The sequence below is a fragment of the Rhinoraja longicauda genome, chromosome 4 (genome assembly GCF_053455715.1).
Source record: "Rhinoraja longicauda isolate Sanriku21f chromosome 4, sRhiLon1.1, whole genome shotgun sequence".
NCBI classification, from domain to species: Eukaryota; Metazoa; Chordata; class Chondrichthyes; order Rajiformes; family Arhynchobatidae; genus Rhinoraja; species Rhinoraja longicauda.
In genome coordinates this window covers 40,451,987-40,474,977 of record NC_135956.1, presented here as the reverse complement: position 1 = coordinate 40,474,977, position 22,991 = coordinate 40,451,987, and the positions used below count along the sequence as shown (strand labels likewise).

Sequence of the window (22,991 nt, the reverse complement as noted above, 5' to 3'; positions counted from 1 at the left end):
TCACCCCGTAACCCCTGACCCTTAAAAACCTTAAAAATATCAACTGACACCCTCCAAAGCCGTCGGTGGCGATGAATCCCACAGATTCACCACTTGAATGGTTGGCATCATTCAAAGTTGGCCATGCAGGAAATGATTCAGTGTATGTAAAGCCAAAACAACTGTGGAAGAAAGAACTTAAGCCTCAGTTTAGCTCTTAATGAGCATCAATGGGAGCTGAAAGGATTCAACAATAAATTAGCATTAAAGTTAATCAGTGACTAACAAGAATGAATAATATAAATCATGGCTGAGTGAGAAGCAGGGCTATCTTCCAAAGCTTGTCACCAAGACATTGGGAGAGCTTAAAAATGTAGATTTATTCACCATACAAGCCTTACCATATTAGAACCAACAATACAGTCACTGAAGGACAAATCCTTTTAGCACCATTTACATTACTCATGTCAATGAAAATGTACTCATGGAATAAAAGTAATTTAAAAAAATTAGAAAATGTACTTTTTTGATAATCCTACCTTTCAGTTTCAAACTAGAGTTCAAATACTAGGTTTTAACATACAAGACCGAGTGAAATCCCACTTTTCAAAAGATGTATATTGTAGTGAATAATGAATCAGCATATTCAGTACAAGTCATGCCATTCTATTTACATCATGACAACATTTCATTATTTTTTTGTTGCATGCAATCTATAAGCAAACAGTCTGAGGTTCTTTATTTTCACAGATTCTGACCTCTCCATCTAAAATAGCAAAAATACCTTCAACAGTTGCCTTACCTTAGAGTCTTTGTGATGGATGCACCAAGCTCAAACACATTCCCTTAACGTGTGCCTAACAACAGCATTCTGTTGTAAACAACTCCTTATTTCGGACTGCCCTAAAATAAAAAATGCACTGATCAAGGAACCTTGTATTGCAGCTAAGGTACTGCCTCGTACGATCCTCCTTATTCTATTTGAGCAACAAGATTGCTGCACATTCTCGTTTAGTTTAGTTCAGAAATACAGTGTGGAGAACAGGCCCTTCGGCCCAACGAGTCCGCACCGGCCAACGATCCCCGCACATTAACACCATCCAACATGCTAGGGACAATTAGCACATATACCAAGTCAATTAACCTACAAACCTGTACGTCTTTGGAGTGTGGGGGGAAAACGAAGATCTCGGAGAAAACTCACGCGGTCGTGGGGAGAACGTACAAACTCTGTACAGGCAGCATATGTAGTCAGGATTGAACCCGGGTCTCTGGCGCTGTAAGTGCTGTAACTCTACCACTGCACCACCGTGCTGCCCATAAATTTCTAGAGCGCGAACACAGTCCACCCATTACCACAAATGTTGCAGCGGAGTCTCCGCGTTTGAGGACATCGCAGGAATCAGCACACCCATAGTGCAATGGGGGTAGTCTCGTCCTGGAACAGCCTTTTTGATCACGGTCTCTCCCCTGCCAGATGGACTAGTGGCAGACTAAAACTCTCTAAGGAATAGATGGCCTTCCCTCTCTATTACATTCTTGACAGGTGTGATACAGAAATGTACGCCTCATGTAACCTCTGACATGTCATGACATTCTTTGAAAAGAGATAGTTAGGCACACAATTTAAATCCCTTGAAATCCATCCCCAAGAAAGCACCAAGGCTTTCTGCTGCCCACCCCAATTTCCTTCACATTTGTACTCCTGCACAACATCTCCAAACCTGTCAACTTCTTGCCCAAATCTTTTCAACAGAATGTGAAATCAGTGGAAACGCAGGCTAGAAATGGCAACCAGTTCTTTTCATGTTATTGTATAAATTTTAGATTCTTGGTCCATTTGAACATTTTTGAGTGAGCCTTTAGATCAATAGTCATCATTAGTGCCTCCATGCAATTTTCAGCATGAGAGGCAACGTGCCACAATACGAGACCACATTGGAGAAATTCATTTGCAAGAATGGAATAGAAACATGGTAATAGGTAGATCATAGATTGAGGATTTTTGTTTAGAAAACAGTAATATCCTTGTAAGTATGTTTTCCACCCTTCCTGCTTAATGACATGCTTCCTACAGCAGGGTGAACAGAACTGTTCACAGTATTGCAAATGTGGTTTTATCAAAACCTTGTATACCTGTAACATGATGCCTGAACTCTTGTACTCAGTACCCCTGACCGATGAAGGTAAGCATGCCTAATGTGTTCTTCACCACCCTTTCCTCCTCTGTCACCACCTTCATGGAATTATATGACTGTACCTTTCAGTCTCTCTGTTGTACAGCACTCCCCAATGCCCTACTATTTAATGTGTAAGCCCAACCATGGTTCATCCTTCCAAACTGCAACACCCTGCAATTATCTGAATTAAAATCCATCTCCTATTCCACAGCCTATAGGACCTTTTTCACTGTCCACCATATCACCAATTTTGATGTGTAGGAAAGAACTGCAGATGCTGGTTTAAATCAAAGGCAGACACAAAATGTTAGAGTAACTCAGCAGGTCAGGCAGCATTCTCTCCAGAGATGCTACCTGACCCGCTGAGTTACTCCAGCATTTTGTGTCTATCACCAATTTTGATGTCATCCCACCTACATTCACACCCAAATCATTAATATAATAATGAACAACATTGGACCCAGCACTGATCTCCATATCTGTACATATTTCATTTTCATAGATATCAAATCTGCATGTTTCCAGTACCCTCTACCCCACCCTCATTTTCCTACCTTCAAGCCAATTTTGTATCGAATCTGAATCCAATTAGCCAGCTCATGTGATCTAATCTCATGTGATCTAATCTTCCAGACCAATCTACCATTTGTTACCTCTTCAATGCCTTGCTAAAGTCCAGGTAGACAAAGATTACCTCACTGCTCTCATTCGTCTTTTTGGTCACGTCTTCTAAAAAAATTAAACAAATTTGGTGAGGCATGATTTTCCACACACAAAACCATGCTGCCCACCCCTAATCTGTCCTGATCTTTCCAAATGGATGCAGAACCCATCTCTCGGAATCCCCTTCAATAACCTACCAACCACTGATGTAAGGCTCGTCAGTCTTTAGTTCCTAGATTTTTCTTGCAGTCTTTCTTAAATAGACACAGCATTACTCCCCTGGTTATCAATGATACAAATATCTCTGCCAGTAACTTCTTCCCTAGCTCCAAACAGGTACCCTTGAGCAGGGCTTCACAATTTATCTGTATGTATGCATTTTAAGACCTTCAGCACCACCTAGAAACATGGAACATAGAAACATAGAAACAAGAAACACCCCCTCTTCTGTAATGTGAACTCTTCAAGCCAACATTATGACCCTCCCTGAGTTTCCCTCATATCCATGTCTTTCTCCACAGTAAATACAGTTGAGAAATATTATTTTAACATCTTGCTCATCTCCTGTGCTTCCACGCATAATTGACCTTATTGATCTTCAAGATGCCCTATTCAGAATCAATGCCAAGTCAGTTGCTCATGACTCGGCCCTTGCATAATGGACAAAAATGTATAAGAGAGAGTCAATTAATTGAACAGTCAGAAGAGGCTGCTATGCTGGTATCTACTGACGGAAGAGTGAGTTCTTTCTTTGCACAATCCCATGCTATTACAAAAGATTTCTCTGTTTGGTGTCACACTAGTCTGTATCAGCATATTTGTTTAAAAGCTCTTGAATTGTCATACGGGTGAGTGCGTTATTGGATGAAATCATATCTAAAACAAAATACATTTCCTTTGAGGATTCTTGATTCTGGCTCAGTGAAGAGGAATTCATCTGTTCCTATCAGAAAGAGAAAAATAGCAAGTCAGCACTCTTGAATCATTAGCTGTAATATGCAGAGTTATATCTATGAAAATGAACAATGTACACGGGCAGAGTCTCTTGATTCTTGAGGACGATATGCAGAATGATTTTTATGACTGCAATTCAGATGACTGGTACATACATTGAAGTAAAACTGAAGACTGTAATTCACATTTTTTTCTCTAAATGACAGTACAGATAACATATAGAGCATAGAACAGTTCAGCACTGAAACAGGCCCTTTGGCTTCCAATGTTTGTACCAAAACCAATGCCAAGTAAACTATCTCCTCTGCCTGCGCATAATCTAGATCTCTCCATTTCCTGCATATTCATGTGCCTATCCAAACACCTCCTAAATGCTACTATGGTATCTGCTTCCACCACCACCCCTGCCTGGCAACATGTTCCAGACACCCGCCACTTTCTGTGTAAAACAAAACTTGTCCCATACATCGCCTTTAAACTTTGCCCCTCTCACCGAAGAAACTATCCTTCTAGTCTGACATTTCTACTGTGGGGTGGAAGAGATCCATGGGAGAGGGAGGTCCTGCTGAAGTATACATGCATGCCCTCACTGGGGTAGAAATCCACTGCTCTGTGGTGTAATAAACATACAGTCATATTGTATGTGCATTGAACCCCACTTCTGAAATTCAGTTCCAATAACTTTACATTAATTTCAGAAGCAAATTTCAACACACATTTGTTACTATACTCCATATTTCCTACATGCCATAAAGACACATGTTAACGCCTAAATATATTTTTTTTTCTGTGAACAAAATGGAGGATTGCCTTAGTCCATTTATTCTAATCCTGATGTGACCAGATCAAGCCTTCCCTCGTGAACTGTAAAGGTCCTTATGTCATTGCAGTACTGACTAAAGGTATTATTGGACTAAACTATGTTTTATTTATTGATAATAAGCATGGGGTCACCCTGCATATCTAGTTAATTTTATTTAGCCAATTTTCAGTGCTGAAATATTAATTACATTTTGGAGGAAGGGTAGTTGCATAATTTAACAGGACCAAAATTACATTTGGTCAATATTGCACATAGCAACAAAGATCAAGGAAACTCGTATGCAATGTCAACTATATTGCTTACAGTGTACTTTGTTTACATATTCTGTTGTGCTGCAGCAATTAAGAATTTCATTGTTCTACCTGGGACACATGACAATAAAACACTCTTAACTCTTGAAGTTCACAATAGGATTCATTCACTATTGCTTTAGCTCCAGATTAATTGTTAAAACCACTAAAAAAATCTTATCAGGTTCTATTATTGGTTGTTATTCTAATGCCCTTTGTCAAAATACAGGCACAGAGTTTCATTTGTGAAAAGTTGAGCTTTCTTTAATTAAAAGTTAGCATCTCCACCAGCGCAGCATTCCCTCAATACTGCACTGTTAACGTGCGGCTTTGTGTTTACTTTACTGGAGCAGTACATAAACACAGAAACCATTGATTCAGACGCTAATTCAACTGAGCCATGGTTGATGCAGTGTTTCTGCCTAGTCTGTGTACAATCTTGGTTTAGCTGACTACAACAAGGTCATCATCAGTTTGCATGCTGATATACTGTACTGCAAACAAGGAATCTGAAGGTCACAAACCAGCAATAATTTTAACTCGTGTTTTTGAAAATTATGCAGTCAGCTTTCCATTTTCAAAAGCCTAATGCAGTGTTACAGGATCCAATCCCTTAAAATCATTAGGTTTATAGTTCCGATACAAATAATTCTGACGCAAAGCAAATGAATGCCTTTACGTGGGTGCATTTTCTAAATGACAGCATATTAACAGTAAAACAGAGCAACTAAATTGCTTTAGGCAGCTGGGCATTTTCTCTGCTAAAAGCTCTTCAGTCCTATTTACAGCAAATGAGCACCAGGAGATTAAAGATGATGTGAGATTGAGCTGTTAGACATGTCATTTAAGAAACAGCATTGTGTCATTAATGGAATGCATAGACCTTACATTAAGTGGACAGCTGAAGTGTAAAATACATTTTAAAAAGCAAAATTATGGCTATGCATCAAACAATATAAGAGCCTTTTTTTTAAAAACTTTGTGATTCTGTCAGAGACACACACACATGGTAACAAATGAATGTATAACTTGTAAAAGTAAACCCATGTAAAGTGAAAATTGCCTCATTTATAATAAATTTGCTTCAAGAAATATTTTACAGTATTACCAAACCTGGGTTTGCACCATAAATGTTTGCACGCACCAGCATTTCTGGTCACTGGTTGTTATTCTTCCTCTTAGCTGTTATCTGGACCGCAGCATTGACATCCTGTCCACCACGAGGGAAGCAGTTGACCAGTCACCAATGTAGAAACAAATAACTGCAGATGCTGATTTATAACAAAGATAGACACAGAGTGCGAGAGTAACTCAGCGGGTCAGGCAGCATCTCTGGAGGATGAACAAGAGGTCTGAAGAAGGGGCCCAACCCGAAACGTCACCTATCCTTTTCCTCCAGAGATCTGTAATATGTGTGCCATTGTGGCACAATCTTGAGTTACCAGATTAAACTGAATCAGTACGCATAGGAGCCAATAACTGGCCTGCCCTGTGTTTCCCTGGGTCCTTCATAAGTTCATATCTTCTAGGAGCAGAATTAGGCCATTCGGCCCATCAAGTCTACTCCGCCATTCAGTCATGACTGATCTATCTTTCCCTCTCAACTCCATTCTCTTGCCTTTGCTGCAAAACACCTGACACCCTTATCAATACCAAATCTGTCAATCTCTGCCTTAAAAATATCGATTGACTTGGTCTCCACAGCCAATTCCTTCTCGCCCCCTTTCTAAAGGTACGCCCTTTTTTTCTGAGGCCATGACCTCTGGTCATAGAACAGGATTTGTAATGAAAACACATCTGCACTAAACCCATGTATTTTTGGGAATGCTATATAGATCATCAGGATGTCCCATCTGAAAATTCATTGTCAGATACACAAAACTGATGAACTCAGATTTATTCTTTGATTTTTCATCCATGGGAAAAAGAAGTCACAGTATGTTACTTCACAGTAAAAGAAGGACCTCATTACTCCAATACTCAAATTCTCTCGTTATGAAGGCCAACATGCCATTAGCTTTCTTCACTGCCTGCTGTACCTGCATGTTTACTTTCAGTGACTGGCGTACAAGGACACCCAGGTCTCGTTGCACTTCCCTTTTTCCTAATCTGACACAATTGAGATCATAATCTGCCTCCTTGTTCTTGCCACCAAAGTGGATAACCTCACATTTATCTACATTATACTGCATCTGCCATGCATCTGCCCACTCACTCAACCTGTCCAAGTCACCTTGCAACCTCCTAGCATCCTCTTTGCAGTTCACACTGCCACCCAGCTTTGTGTCATCTGCAAATTTGCTAGTGTTACTTTTAATTCCATCATCTAAATCATCAATATATATTGTAAATAGATGTGGCTCCAGCACCGAGCCTTGCGGCACTCCACTTGCCACTGCCTGCCATTCAGACAGGGACCCATTTATTCCTACTCTTTGTTTCCTGTCTGTCAACCAATTCTCTATCCATGTCCATCCCCTCCCCCCAATACCATGTGCTCTAATTTTGCCCACTAATCTCCTGTGTGGGACCTTATCAAAGGCTTTCTGAAAGTCCAGAGACACTATATCCACTGGCTCTCCTTCATTCAATCAGAGGAGAAAGATCAACCCACATGGAGTATTTATCATACATCAGTTGACTTGGGCATCTGATTATTTAGATAAAGTGTCAAACTCCAGTTCTCGAATGAAAGGTGAAAGGAGATGGGACAGAATTATTTTTTCATTTCTGATGCGAATTAAGTTAAGAGACAGGACACCTTTTGTTCAAGTCCTTCAAAACAGATAAACCAAGAGTTTCCAGCACATGAAGAATTAGATGATAGGCAGATTAAATGAGAGGACAAAACATTTACAGGCCATGGCCAACGTTGACAAATGGAAGGTCATTGTCTTTGGATTTAAGAAAATTATGGTGACAGAGTAAAATCTGCAGAAGACCTAAGTGATATGAGTATCCAAATTCTAAAATTATTTAAAGTTAATAGATATCTACAAAAGCAATTAACAAGGCCAATGGAAAATTGAGCTTTATTTTGGAGCTACCTTGTGTTTTGCTCGATTCTAGCATCTGCAGCTCCTCATGTCTTCAAAAACTGCAGACCAGACATCTGAATTAAAGAATAACTGGAAGTACTGGAAATAATCAACAGATCAGGCAACATCTAAACAGGGAGAAGAGAGGTAATGTTTCTGGTTAATTATTCCCCATGGATGTTAAATTATAAAATGGAATTTGCTACGTTTTCCTAGCATTTAAAATATATATTTTTCTGCTTTTTATCTCACAATCCATTTGATCATTTCCTAGTATTGACAATGTTATTTTTAAAACATAGTAAATGTGGAGAGGATGTTTCCACTATTGGGAGAGTCTAGGAACAGAGGCCATAGCCTCAGAATAAAAGGATATACCTTTAAAAAGAAGTTGAGGAGGAATTTCTTTAAGTCAGAGAGTGGAGAATTTGTGGAATTCATTGCAACAGACAGCTGTGGAGGCCAAGTCAATGAATATTTTTAAGGGAGAGACTGACAGATTTTTGATTAGTACGGGTGTTAGGGAGAGAAGGCAGGAGAATGGGGTTGAGAGGGAAAGATAGATCAGCCATGATTGGTGGTGTAGTCTTGATGGGCCGAATGGCCATATTCTGCTCCTAGAACCTATGAACTTATGAACATGCCCTTAAATAAAACATTGTACTTTTCCTAACTTCATAAAGGACTTTCCGTCCTGTGAAATGTTGACTTTAATAAAGAAAAGGATCCATCTTTTTTACAGGTCAGTCAGAAATATAAATACTATAATCAGCAAATCTAAAACCTGCACAGGTTCACATGGATCATAATAAGTCTTCGCTGTTGTAGTGAAAAAGAATGTAATGCTGAATTGAAAACGATTAACTATAAAACATTTCTTCAGCAGCATTTCTCTAATTTTACATATTTTTTCAATTTTATTTACGTATATTTTCCTATGCTTCTCATTTTCATGTTTATACTTTGCTGTTAAACAGCTATTTAAGGCTGCGCTACAGTTATTTGAAAATTACAAATATTATGTCACTAAGTTAGTAATCCTGTTAGGAGAAAATTCACTAAACTATGGCCTCCCTTCCCCTAGTGCCCTTGACTGCATCTCTTCTATTTCCCAAACTGCAGCTCTCACCCGGTCTTCCCAAACTCCCACCACATAGCTTTGCATTCAATGGAACATCTTTTGTAATTAGAGTCATAGAGTTATGCAGCATGTAAACAATTTACAGTTTACAATTTAATTTGTTGTCATGTGTACCGAGGTATACTGAAAAGCTTTTGTTGCATGCTACCCAGTCAGTGGAAAGACAAGACATGATTACAATCAGGTCATTTACAGTGTATAGATACATGATAAGGGAATTATGTTTAGTGTAAGGTAAAGAGAGATTTAAGAGCGTGGAGCGATTGTAATATGGGTTTGTGGATCTGCTTCTGTGGCTAGCATGCAAATAATTGCCTGGGTTGGGTGCCATCTTAGAACCAGGCCTTTTGGCCCAACTTGTCTATGCTGACCAATATTTCCCATCTAAGATGAGCATTTGGGTAGTTTAGGAAGCTCGGTTTGATTCAGGATTTGTGCTGAATTATCCAGTCGCAGATGGGGATGCCATTTGAGTTGCCTTCATCCCCTTTGTATCAGGGAAGGGAAATTTGTATAAATTTCTCTCCTGACTGATGTTCAGCTTCCTATCTATTCATTGTAGTTGAAAGTAATGTCAATAAATCTATTACTGGACCAAAGTTGGAGCATTAAACTCAATCCTAAGTATGTACTTAGGAAGACGGTGAAGGTTCTGAGGAAGATTCAGGAAAGATTTCATTGGATGGCTCCTGGGAAGAGCATAGACAAGAGATTCTATGATTGTTATCCTTGGAGCAGGGAAGGTTAATGGAGGTTTGATCACGGTTTACAAGGTCATTTCAGGTTTAGATGGAGAGGCATTGCTGGCATCAACAAATGGTCAAGCACAAGAGGGCATAGATTTAAAATGACGATGCAGAGATATCGTCAGGAAAACACAGTATGTAATGAGCAAAAAACAAACCGCTGAGGCAACTCGGTGGGTCAGACAGCATCTGTGGAGGGAAATGGACAGATGACATTCTGGGTTGTGACCCAAAATAGGAGAGAAATCTGGAGCAGAGAAGTAGGAATGGGACAAAGCCTGACCAGCACCTTATAAAGCTACAGCATTACATCCTTGATTTAATATTCCTGTTATACTCATCTTGTTGAAATGAATGCCAACAGTGCTTCCTTACTACTGATTCAACCTGCAAAATAACGTTTTGGAAATCCTGCACCAGCACTCCCAAGTCCCTCTGCACCTCCGATTTCTGAATGCTCTCCCCATTTAGAAAGTAGTCTACACCTTTATTCCTTCCAACAAAGTGCCTCAACGTACGCTTTGCTACATTGTTTTCCATTTGCCACTTCTTTGCCCGCTCTCCCTTCAGGCCTTTTAGCTTCCCAAGCACCTTCTCCTCAGGCATAGTGAATGGACTCACTTTCGCCTCCTGACTCTCTTGAATTTCTGACACATTGCTGGAATTTTCCACTGTTAAGACTGACATAAAAAACGTATTCAGTTTGTCCGCTATTTCTTTGTTCCCCATTCCTACTTCTTTGCAGTCTTCCCAGTGAAAGTTTTATGTCATCCAGACTAATTCAAATCAAAAGCAAAGAATAAGTATAAGAGGCAACTATGTCAAAAGTTAAGAGACTCAAGAGTTTTCAATTGTCATACATACCAGCAACGGGATGATAAACTTCTTACTTGCTGCAGTATATCAGGCAACTACTGTACGTGGAACACTCTGTGACATATTGTGCAAGCAGCTGGATGTGGAATGTGTGTGGCACAATAAATAATCAAGGCCAATTGTGGATCTCTATATGTCAAAGCAACATCCTCTACTGTCAGAGTGCGGCCAAATTAAAGTTGGAGGAACTGCCCCTCATATTTTGTTTGGACAGCTTACAACCTAGCGGTTCTATCCAGAGATACTGCCTGTCACACTGAGTTACTCCAGCCATTTGTGCCTATCTTCGGTATGAATATTGATTTGTCCAACTTCAAGTAACCCTTGCTTCCCCTCTCTCTCCATCTCTCCCCCACCTATGTTGTTGTTCTAGTTTCACTGTCATCCTTCTTAGTTTCACTGTTTATATCACTCGTTGTTACCTTCTCCACAACCAACCATTGACCATTGTGGGCTCCACCTTTCCTTGATCATTGTTGCTGGCTTTGATTTATCCTTTTGCATACCTTCCATTCATTTGTTCTTTGTACCTCTTCATCTTTCTAGTTTCCCTCTCCCCTGACTCTCAGTTTTGACCTCGACCCGAAACGTTGTGTATTCCTTTTCTCCAGAGATGCCCCCTAACCTGCTGAGTTACTCCAGCACTCTTTGTCTATCTTCAGTATAAACCAGCATCTGCTGTTCCATCCGATACTGTTATCTGTGTTACTGACTGTAAGAGCAAACAAGAATAGGAAATGATTAATAACATGATATATGATGGTACGACACATAAAGCTGGAGTAACTCAGCGGGACAGGCAGCAACACTGGAGAGAAAGAATGGGTGATGTTTCAAGTCGAGACCCTTCAGTTTTGGTTTAAACCAGCATCTGCAGTTCCTTCCTACATATATATGATGGTATGTTGGTTGTACCTACACTGTATGATGTATGGGCCATTCTCTCATGTTAAGGGCCGCTCTACGATCTCAGATCAAGACAAGAGCTGTAATGGCAGGAACAGATCACAGATCTTTTTTTGCAAATAAATTCCTGTCTTGTTCATTCTCAAAATTAATTATTTTAATAATTTATTCAGATAAGCAGAAACAGTCTATTAAAATCTCTGCAAGACTTCTTATAACCTCATTTAACTTAACAGCAGGAGACTGAAACTGCAATAGTCATAGTGATGTTTATGTGTAACTGAATTATTTCCTAACAGGTCACAAGGAGAATCCTTCATTTTTAGATTTTCATTTTACTTTCCAGTAGTTCTCTGTGGTTCAGGAGTAATTAAAAAGCCATGTACTATATCATTAGAAAGCAGAAAGTGCACAATCTCTTCTTGGTGCAGGTGGCTGTGATACCATCCTATCCCTAGGCATATTGGTACTGGCTTTGTTTCATTATTACTGATTCTCACTGACATACAGTAAAAAACATCTGTTGGTGTGCTATCCAGTTAAATCAAATCATACCATGCACAATAAAGCCATACACAAGTCCAACACTTAATGCAAAGAGAACAAATAGTAAGATTAAACGAGAACTTACCAGTTTGAAGTTTGATCTGTATTTTATGAGGAGTTACGATGAGGGATTACGTGAAGACCCCGTCCAGCACGCATGCGCGACATTCTTCAAAGCAGCGGTGTGGATTCACAGAAAAAACACAACGATTGAAATAAATATAGTAAAGAAAAAATAAGAACTTAATTACCAGTTGATCTGTATAATAGAGGGTGGGAGCGGAGGGCACGTAATCCCTCATCGTAACTCCTCATAAAATACAGATCAAACTTCAAACTGGTAAGTTCTCGTTTAATCTTACTATTTTATTTCGGAGTCACGTGAGTGACTACGTGAAGACTTCAAAGCTCTGTGATTCCGAACCGTGTACCAGCTCATGCTTCACTCACTGTCTGAAGACCTTAGAGGGAGGAAGTATGTTATCGCGATCAAGAAACCTGTTTGTGAACAAAAAAGGTTTATTAATGACAACAAAAAACAGAGAGCTCCCCAGGGCTTAAATTAAATATTATCTGCAGACTCTAAAATTCTGTCTGCAAATGTAGCAGGTTGCGCCAGCGGTTTATTATAAAACCTTTGGAAAGTTCTTTCCGGGGACCATCCTGGTCTGGCCAGAATATGGTCCATAGGCACGTCCATTCGACTAGCCGCCGACGTAGATGCAGCCCTGGTGGAGTGAGATTTGTAAATATTGGTATTGACTCCCGCGGACTTAAGCACCTGCTTGAGCCACCTTGAAATGGTTTGGCTCGTCACCTGACCATGAGGCTTCTTGTGGCTTATCCATAAGGCTTTTTCTCTCCCTCTTAAGTTGTGTGTTGTGTCTATGTAATTGGCGAGATGGGTCTTGGCACACAGCCGTGGGTCAGATGAATATGCCCAGAACTCCATGACTGGAGGCGTGGTACCTGGTCTGTTTGTTTGACCAGTCCCTGAATATGGAATGTGAAACAGTCCAATGACTCTGTCATGCTGTCCAGCCTCAGAAGGTGGAGGGAATGTACCCTTTGAGCTGACACTAGTGCCATGAGCATGACTGATTTCAGTGTAAGTTGTTCCAGCGTGAGTGCCCTGGGCGGTGGCCATCCCCTAAGGTACGTCAGCACAATGCTGACATCCCAGATCTGAGTGTACCTTGGTCTGGGGGAGTTAGTGTTAAAAATGCCCCTCATGATTTTGATTACTAGTGGATGGGACCCCAAAGCCAGTTGTCCTGCTGCTGGAACCAAATAAGCTGACAACGCACTCCTGGCTGTATTTATGGCGCTGTAGCTGAGTCCTTCCCGATGTAATCCAACCAGGAACTCCACAACACTGGTGGGTGTTGCTGTAGTGTAGGTAGTTCCTGTTTTGGAGCAATACCGTTCCCATTTTCTTATGTTGGTCAGGTATTGTCTCCTGGTGGACTCCCGGTGGGATGCGGTCATCATGTTGATGGCGTCCTCAGACAGTCCCAGGCCCAGTAGAGGTCTTTTTAGAATCTGCAAGCCAGGAGATTGACTCTGTCATGGCATGGGTGACTAATGCCTGACACTGGGTGGATTAATAATTCCGGACTGCTGGGGAATTCCAACGGTGTTTCGACAGCCATGTCGAGGGCCACTGGGAACCATGGCTGTGTAGGCCACGGAATCCAATTGAATCTTGCGTAATAGCCGACTGATGAGGCAGAAGGGAGGAAAAGCATAAAAGAACATTTTCCCCCAATACAGCGTGAATGCATCAACTGCTGCTGCCTCAGGGTCTGGTTCCCAAGCGACATACGTTGGTACCTGGTGATTCAGCCTGGATGCAAATAGATCGATATCTGGTGTGCCATATTGCTTTGTAATTTCGGCAAATACTTTGGGATTTAACATCCATTCGATGTTATCGTTAAATTTGCGTGACCTGGTGTCTGCCACTTTATTTTGCTTACCTGGTAGGTAAGTTGCTGATAACCAAGTATGTCTTTCGACACACCATTGCCAGATTAGGTTGACCAATTTGTCACACGATATCGACTTTATACCACCCATGTGGTTGATATAAGCCACCACCGTGGTATTGTCTAATTGCAACCGGACATGTGCATGATGCGTATTAGATGAATATGCTTTTAAACCATAAAACGCACCCAACATTTCTAAATAGTTGATACCCCGTGTCTGTAGGCAAGATGATTCAGAATTAGTCCATCTGCCCCCTGTGCTGGATTGCATGTTAGTTGCTCCCCAGCCCAAAGCACTGGCATCCGTTTGAATGGTTAATACTGGGTTAGTGATTATTATGGGACTGGAACTGAGCCTAATGTTCCTTGTCCACCATTGTAACTCTGGAATGGATTCAGCAGTTAAATACATAGCTCGGTCAAAGTGACCTGAGTTTTGCTTTAGTGCGTGCACTTTTACTCTTTGTAAATTTTGGTAGTGCAAAGGCCCAAATTGTACAGCTGGAAAAGCTGCTACCATTTTACCAATAACTCTAGCTACCTGCCGTATGGTTGCCTGACGTTTATGCATTAGTTCGTGGCATGATAGTGCCAATTGTGATGCTTTCCCCTTTGGCAGAGTTACAACCATGCGAACAGTATCAATCGTAAATCCAAGATAGTCCATGGTAGTGGACGGTGTAAAATTGGATTTATCTGGATGTATGACAAACCCCAAAGTTTCAAACAAACGTTTGGTGGCTGCTACTGCCAAAATAGCTGTCTCCAAGGTTTTCCCTACTATTAAAATGTCGTCTAAGTACGCCATGACTATATGCTTTTGTTTTCTTAATAATGCCAAGGCGGGTTTTAAGATTTTAGTGAACAACCTTGGAGCGGAGGTTAGTCCTTTTGGTAAGGCTTTAAATTGCCATAGCTGTTTCATCCAGATAAATTTTAAGTATTTACGGTGCTCCTTGTGTATGGGTACTGAGTAGTAGGCATCTTTTAAATCAATGCCTGCTAGAAAGTAGAAATCAAAAGTCTGGCGGTTTCAAAAGTTTCCATCTTAAAATGTGTATACTTAACTGACTCGTTTAACGTAGTTAAGTCAATGATGATGCGACATCCACCATCTTTTTTAGTTTTAGTGAAAATATTAGACACAAATTCCAAAGGTTCATGTTTTGTTCTTTCAATGACACCTTTTGCTAGTAGCCTCACAAGTTCAGCTTGACCCTCTTGTTTCTCTTTGACTGAGAGGGTGAATACCCTTTGGGGTATATGCTGAACTGGCGGAATGTTTTCATGAACAAAGTCAATTTTATAGCCATGAATGCAGCTTAGTATGTACTTGTCATTAGTGATGGTTTCACATGCATCCAAAAACAAGTGCAATCTCCCCCCTGATAGTATAGAGTCCCTACTGCTCATATGCCGAGAGGTACCAGACCCACCTACCTCCATGGTTACTGGTGTTAATTTTTCTTCTGCCTCTTCGCTGGACGATGAGGTGTCTGCTGGGCTGTAGAGGGCTGCTGTTGACATTGATGTTGTTGGGGGTGGCGCATTTTCCATGGGGTCCGCTCTGGGCCCTGGCCTAAAAAAGGCTTACGGGGAATGGTTGCGGTCCCCGAGCTTTCACCAGTCCCATATGGTGGTCTATGACTGGTGGACGCCGTGAGGTACTGCCGCCTGGGTTTGTTAGGTCTGCTCGGTCCCAAACCTGCCCTCACGAGACCAAAGGTCTTGGATTCTTCCTCTAGGTGTTTCACCTTTTTTGGAAGGTCCTTTCCAAAAGCAGATTGGAGGTTCTGAACCCGATGTTTTGCGAAGTCCCGCAAACTTAGGGTTGAGGGCAGGCTTGATGATTTCCTTGGTGCACAGCAGAGCTAATGTATCTTGCTGATTTGTGGAGATGTCCACACCATCAATGGACCGAGCATATAATGTCATCCCTGCAGTCAGGGGTTTAAGGATTTTCTGGAGCTTCAACTCCAGGTTCCTGATGTTCTGCCCCAAATGTCCCCAAATTTGGCTGTTTACAGCTGGTACATTCAATGATGTACATTTTTCTGGGGCTGAATATAGTTTAAGAGCCTCATTGACCACCCGTTCTTGTAGGGGTTTTGAGGACAGGTGGTCAATGCTGGCTGCAAGTTTCGGCTCTAAAGGCCGACCCCCTCGTGGAATGACCACGTAGCGGTTGACCACACCCAGCAGCTCTTCCTGATCCTGTACACTCTGCGTACTCCGGACATCTTCAGCCAACAACCCCTCTTCTTGACCAGCCCAGACCTGGTCGCCAATGCTGCCTTCAAAAGAAGGTGAGGCAATGGCCAGTGCCGTAAAGGGCACTGCGGGAGTGCCTGGGCGCTCTGGGCCCTCCCTTGGCGAGTCTGCTGCTGCTCTCAGCAGATCTCGCTGGAGCATTTGCTCCATAAGCCGTTCCATTCGGCTTAGGCGGCTGCCAGTGCCGCTCTCTAGCGGTGTGGCATCTTCATCCGAATCGTTGGATACTACCGCCCGGTTCTGGCTGCAGGTACCTCCAGCTCGCTGCTCAGGCTGCACTAGCGGTGCTGGGCTCGGCTCGGTAGTTTGCCGCCTCTTGCCCCCCCTCCAAAGAACGTTCCTCAACGGATAACGAACGGGGGCGAGCTGCAAGTTTCTTCCCTCTGGTCTTGTTCATTCATGGAACATAAAACAGACAAGAGAGAAAATACTCACGGCCACAGTAAAACTTACCTGTCGGCCCGACTTTTCAAATTGTAGCGGGAGCACCTTGAACTCCCGTTCGTCGCGCTGCACTGCATGAACGCTAATGTCGCGCATGCGTGCTGGACGGGGTCTTCACGTAGTCACTCACGTGACTCCGAAATAAAATAGCAGAATGCAGAATATAGTGTTACAGAGCTGCAGTTACAACTATTGATAAAGTGCAGATAAAAAAGAATAAACGGGCAAGGGCTGAATTGAGGTGGGTTGGGAGATCAGAACCACACCCTTAGCTGATGAGATATTTGCTCACTCGTCTGGTAACAGTGGGGAAGAAGCTGGTTTTGAATCCGGTTGATCTCAAGTCAGTGGTAATTTGCCAGTCTGACTACAAACATTCCCTGTTTGGTGGCCATGGAGTGCAGCTGCATTAAGGTGCCTACTCTGCAGGCACCAAATATATCTCGCTGTGCTACATGTGCAAGAGGATACTCTACTAATCTAGAGTATGTGAGGTAATGTACTAAATCTTAAAACCTATGCATTGAGATACCTCAGTAAAGTATTTACTGCTTTAGTCCACTGAAGAAATGATAAGAATTAACACAGCCAGCCCAAAGTGTAGAATATAGTTTCATACCATTGTAGCATTAGTTATAGAGAAAATGAGGCAGGTCCGCAGAGAGATAGGTTGGACGATCAAGGCTACATCCTAGCATGTAGGAAGACCATTCGGTAGTCTGATAACAGAGGGGAAGAAACTATTCCTAAATTTGGTGGTACATGCTTCCAAGCCTTTGAACCTTCTGTCTGGTGTGAGAAGGGAGAAGAGGGAATGATCAGGGTGAAAAAGGTCCTCGAGTATATTGGCTGCATTCCTGAGGCATTAGTGAAGTGTAGATAGTGTCAATGGTGGGGAGGCTGGTCTTTGCGATGGACTGGGGTACATCCATAACTCTGCAATTTCTTATGGTCTGGGGCAGAGCCATTCCCAAACCAAGTTGTGATGCAACCCGATAGTATGCTTTCTATGGTGCACCTTCTGAAGCTGATAAGAGTTACTGGAGACATGCCAATCTTCCTCAGTCTCCTGAGGAAGTAGATGCGTTGGTATATTTTAATGGTTGTAGCTTCAATGAGGTTGGTCCAGGACAACTTGTTGGTGATATTTATGCCAAGAAACTTGAAGTTCTTGACCATCTCCACTTCAACGCCATTGATGCTGAGTGGAGTGTGTGCATCGCTTCCTGAAGACAATACGTAGCCCATTCATTTTGCTGCCATTAAGGGAGAGGTTGTTGTCTTTACACCATATTACTAAGTTCTCTATTATCTTCTTGTACTCCGTTAAGTCATTGCTCATCATTTGGCCCTTTGCAATGGTGTCATCTGCCAACAGGTGAACTATATTCGCAGTTATGGGCACTCGGTGTATGACTCAAATGGGTAAGAGGCTGGCCCAGAAGTTCAATAACATAACAGATACTTCTTCCATGCCATGTAATAGAAGTTTAAAACAGATCAATTGGAGCATCTGTGCATATGAATGAATGAATGAATAAGTTTATTGGCCAAGTATGTGCATATACAAGGAATGTGCTTTGGTACTCCGCTCACAAATGACAACACAAACATACGGTTAATAATTAAGAATAAAGCATAACCACATCAAAACAATAAGGATACAACATTACGGTCTAAACATGTGGGTGAAAATAAACCAGAGCAAAATAAGAGACTACAGATTTTGGTTATTGAGCAGAACTACTACTCATGGGAAAAAAAAGCTGTTTTTATGTCTGGCTGTGGCTGCTTTGACAGTCCGGAGTCGCCTTCCAGAGGGAAGTGCTTCAAAGAGTTTGTGGCCAGGGTGAGAGGGGTCAGAGATGGTCATGCCCCCTCGCTTCCTGGCCCTTGCAGTGTACAGTTCGTCAATGGTGAGAAGGTTGCAGCCAACAACCTTCTCAGCTGTGCGAACGATCCGTTGCAGCCTCCGGATGTTGTGCTTGGTGGCTGAGCCAAACCAGACCATGATGGAGAAGGTGAGGATGGACTCAATGATAGCAGTATAGAATTGGACCATCATTGGCTGTGGTAGATTGTGTTTCCTCAGTTGCCGCAGGAAGTCCATCCTCTGTTGGGCCTTTTTGACTGTGGAGTCGATGATGGTCCCCCATTTAAGGTCCCTGGAGATGATGGTTCCAAGGACCTTAAATGACTCCACAGATGTGACTGTGGTGTTGTTGATGGTGAGTGGGGGGAGGGGAGGGGGAGCTTTTCGAAAGTCTACAATCAGTTCCACTGTCTTAAGAGTCAACAATTAGTTCCACTATCTTAAGAAGGAATGGAAAATTATGTCCATGCATTTGTTTCTCATGTGTCTGTGTAAAGAGTTGCCGGGTGCACAGCAGTGACATAATTCAACATGCTTGACATTACTGCTATGATTTTACTTGCATTTAATTCAGAAACCAAATTCAAAAACTTTAACTGGAATAAGAAGGCCTGTTAAGGTTATGTTGAATGACCCATCCTTATCTTATCTAGAGACGGAGTCAGCCACCAAAAATGATAAAGAAATCTGCAGGAAATGGACCAAATAATACCTATGAACCTTCTTCCATTTGGATTGTAGTGTGGGTTTGGGGTTGAGTGACCACACTGGTCTTTGGCCACAGTACCTTTCTTTTCAGCAAAATCACACTGTCGCATTAGAGTCATAGAATCATATAGTGTGGAAACAGATCCTTTGGTCCAGCTTGTCCATGCCAGCCAAGATGCCCTATCGTTGCTAACAACCTTCCACCATCACCCGCTGCTTCCTTGCACAAAGCAATTTCTCTAGTTACCAGCTCTCCCTGGATCTCATGCGATCTAACCTTCCAGAGCAGCCTACCATACGAAACCTTTTCAAATGCCTTGCTGAAGTCCACATATACAATGTATATGGCATTGCCCTCATCAACCATTTTTGTTATATCTCCAATAAACTCAGTCAGATTCCTTTAGACATGTGAAAAGCCACGCTGATTATTCCTAATCAGCCACTTTCTATCCAAATACAGATACAGGTGTAACATTGAGAATTTCACTGTGCAGGTGCACATGTGACAAATAAAGTGTGGCTGAACATTTGCACACAGCAAATTTCTTTGATACTAAAAGAACCTGATACTAAAAGAACATTGAAGTGTGAAAACGCACACCATCAGATTCAGGGACTGTTTCTTCCCAGCTGGTATCAGGCACCTGAATCATCCTACCACAACCAGGGAGCAGTGCTGAACTACTATCTGCATCGGGAGTCGCGGATCCCTGGTTGGCGGCCGACTCGGGTGCTCCAGCAGCAGCGACACCAACTTCTTCCGCCCCGAATCGCGGGGCTTGGGCCGACCCGTCGGCCGGACATTCCATCGTCTGGCGCGGCTCAAAATTGGCCGCGAGATTTTACACCGCCCGGCGGGGGCTTCGGTGTGGTGAGCCTCGGCATAGCAGTTTACTGCCTACCGCGGGAGAAGAGGCGAAGAGGCAGGGAAGGATGAAACAGCTTGGCCTTCCATTGCCGTGAGGAGGATTGGAGGGACTCACTGTGATGGATGTTTTGTGTTGGACGTGAATTGTGTTTGTTGCTTTATTGCTTTTTTTGTTGTTGGACTGCATGGTGGTGAATTTGAAGTGCCCTTCGGGGACAAATAAAGTGCTTATGACTATGACTATGATCGCTTTGGTGACCCTCGGATTATCCTTGATCAGACTTTGCTGGCTTTACCTTGCACTAAACGTTATTCCCTTATTATGTATCTATACACTGTAAATAGCTCGATTGTAATCATGTATTGTCTTTCTGCCGACTGGTTTGCATGCAACAAAGGTTTTTCAATATACCTCGTTGCACGTGACAATAAGCTAAACTGAAACTGAAGAACCATCATCCAGATGTTCTAATTTTTAGTAATTACAAACTATGGCCAGACCTGTATTCATTATTTCTCCCTCCTTCCAAAATAGTCTTTAGAATAAGCCATCAAGATTTTCTGACTTAACTGCATTGGTAACTCTTATTATTTCTTTTGTGCGATCATCTTTGGTATAACAGGTATAACAGAGCTTTATTTCCACCATCACTTGTAAATATCTGAAGCAGAGGTGCATGGTGCTACAGCGGTCGCACTGTTGCCTTACTGCGCTTTCAGCACTGGAGTCCCCAGGCTCAATCTCGACTATGGGTGTTGTCCCTATAGAGTTTGTACCTTCCCCCCGTGACCACTTGGGTTTTCTCCGAGATCTTCGGTTTACTTCCACACTCCAAAGATGTACATGTTTGTAGGTTAATTGGCTTGGTATAAGTGTAAAATATCCCTAGTGTGTGTAGGTTAATGTGCGGGGATTACTGGTCGGTGTGGACTCGGTGGATCGAAGGGCCTGTTTCTGCGCTGTATTTCTAAACTAAATATTGGTTCGCTATCTTTGTTGCATCTTCCTCAGCACAACTGAATTATCATTCATCTCTGCCTGGTCCTTAAACAGAGATGTTCATTGCCTCTTCATCCCTTCTGACGCCTTCCTAATGGTTAAGTTATCATCACCATCACTCATGTAGTGACATGAGGTAGTGGACCGTCTGCCCTTTATAGAACCCTCTGCTGAAAGACGGCGATCAATATTTTAATTGTCAGGGATGTACTTTTACTTTGCCATGGTGCCATGATTTTTAAATTTACACCTTTAGAAATTCAACGTCATCTGTTTGGGTGCATTAAATATTTATTTGTGGCAGGCTGAATAATGCTTCGCTTAAAGAACAACCAATGAGAAATTTATTTTTCAGGAGGCCCTCCTTTGCAAAAGATATCAGGTAATATCCAGGTCATGTTTGGGTCACATGGTGAAATGGGAGCGTCGGGAAGGATCGGGAAGGTGTCTGGCTGCCTGAGATTAGACCATAGGAGGTTTTTTATACGATAGAAGATGGAGGGCTTGGTCTATGATAGGAAGGAGAAGTGTCAGTCCAGGGTGTTAGTAGAGATAAGGCTGAAAGAGAACAGCCAGCTTCTGGGGATTGTGAAGCGCTTTGTGGTTGCTAGTGGAATTATCAGATTGGTGATTGAAGTGTGGCTTTCAGTCAGCATTTTAATGTCAGGAGTTTAGTTATTATATCAGCAGCTGGAACGAGTGTCTTAGGTTAAATAACCCCAAAGGTCCTTCAACCCACTGAGTTTGCACCACCTGTTAAGCACCCCGTGGGTCGACAAAGCCAACGGCCATCGGTGCCTGGGTCTTGGAGCCTGCTGGTTGGGGCCTGGGTCGGCGCCACAGAGGCGTCCGGGTAGAGGACCCGGAATCGTTAGTGGAGAGGTCAGTGTGGCGGTCGGTGATGGCGGCGACCGACGGATGAGGACAGACATGCGGAAGTGAGGATGCCGCTGCCAAGGGAAGGAACAAAGGAGGACCTGGCCTAGGGGGACCGCCGTGAGGGAGGAGGAAAAGCAACGAAGACCCGGCGGGGGGGGGGGGGGGGGGGTACCACTGTGAGGGAAGGAGAAGAACAATGGAGGACCCGGACTGGCCGGGGGAATTTGTAACTTTGTAAGCGCCCTTTATGGGCGACTATTTGCATACCTTGGGTACGCGAGCAAAAACCAGGATTAAACCTGATTAAACCCGAGTCACTGCAACCGTGGGAGCGGATCTACTAGGTCAATGTCCCACCTCAAAGAAAGGTCATGAACTTGCAAGGGTCATGATGTAGGAAGGGGAAGGAGGCCAATGGAAGAACTAAGCCCCCTACTTAAAGAAGATGTAGCAGAGCAATTTCTACTACTGGTGTTCACAGGCTGGCATTACTCAGGCTGGCCCCCTAGCAATAAAGTAATCCTCACTAACAATGTGAAGACCCGCTTCTTCTATGTGGAGGCCTGGCAGTTGGCATGGGGCATGCATGTATGAATGAAACTTCTGGAGGTGACATTCTAGACAAGGTTTACTCAAATATTAAGAAGGGTTTCAGGTCAGCACCACTACCACACCTGGGGCAGTCAGATCACCTGTCCATATTCCTAACTCCAGCATACACCCCACTCAGGAGGAAAGCTCCAGTCACCATAAAGACTGTTAAGACATGGCCTGAAGGAGCTTCCTCGCAGCTGCAGGATTGCTTCGAAAGG

At 42.7% G+C, this 22,991-nt stretch overlaps 1 non-coding gene across 1 annotated transcript; it reads right to left on the bottom strand.

The window, feature by feature from the left end:
* Positions 1-1,307: 1,307 nt before the first annotated feature.
* On the bottom strand, positions 1,308-1,464 carry LOC144593247 (U1 spliceosomal RNA). Its single transcript, XR_013547226.1, has one exon. It is a non-coding gene; the product is annotated as a U1 spliceosomal RNA (small nuclear RNA).
* Positions 1,465-22,991: the final 21,527 nt, after the last annotated feature.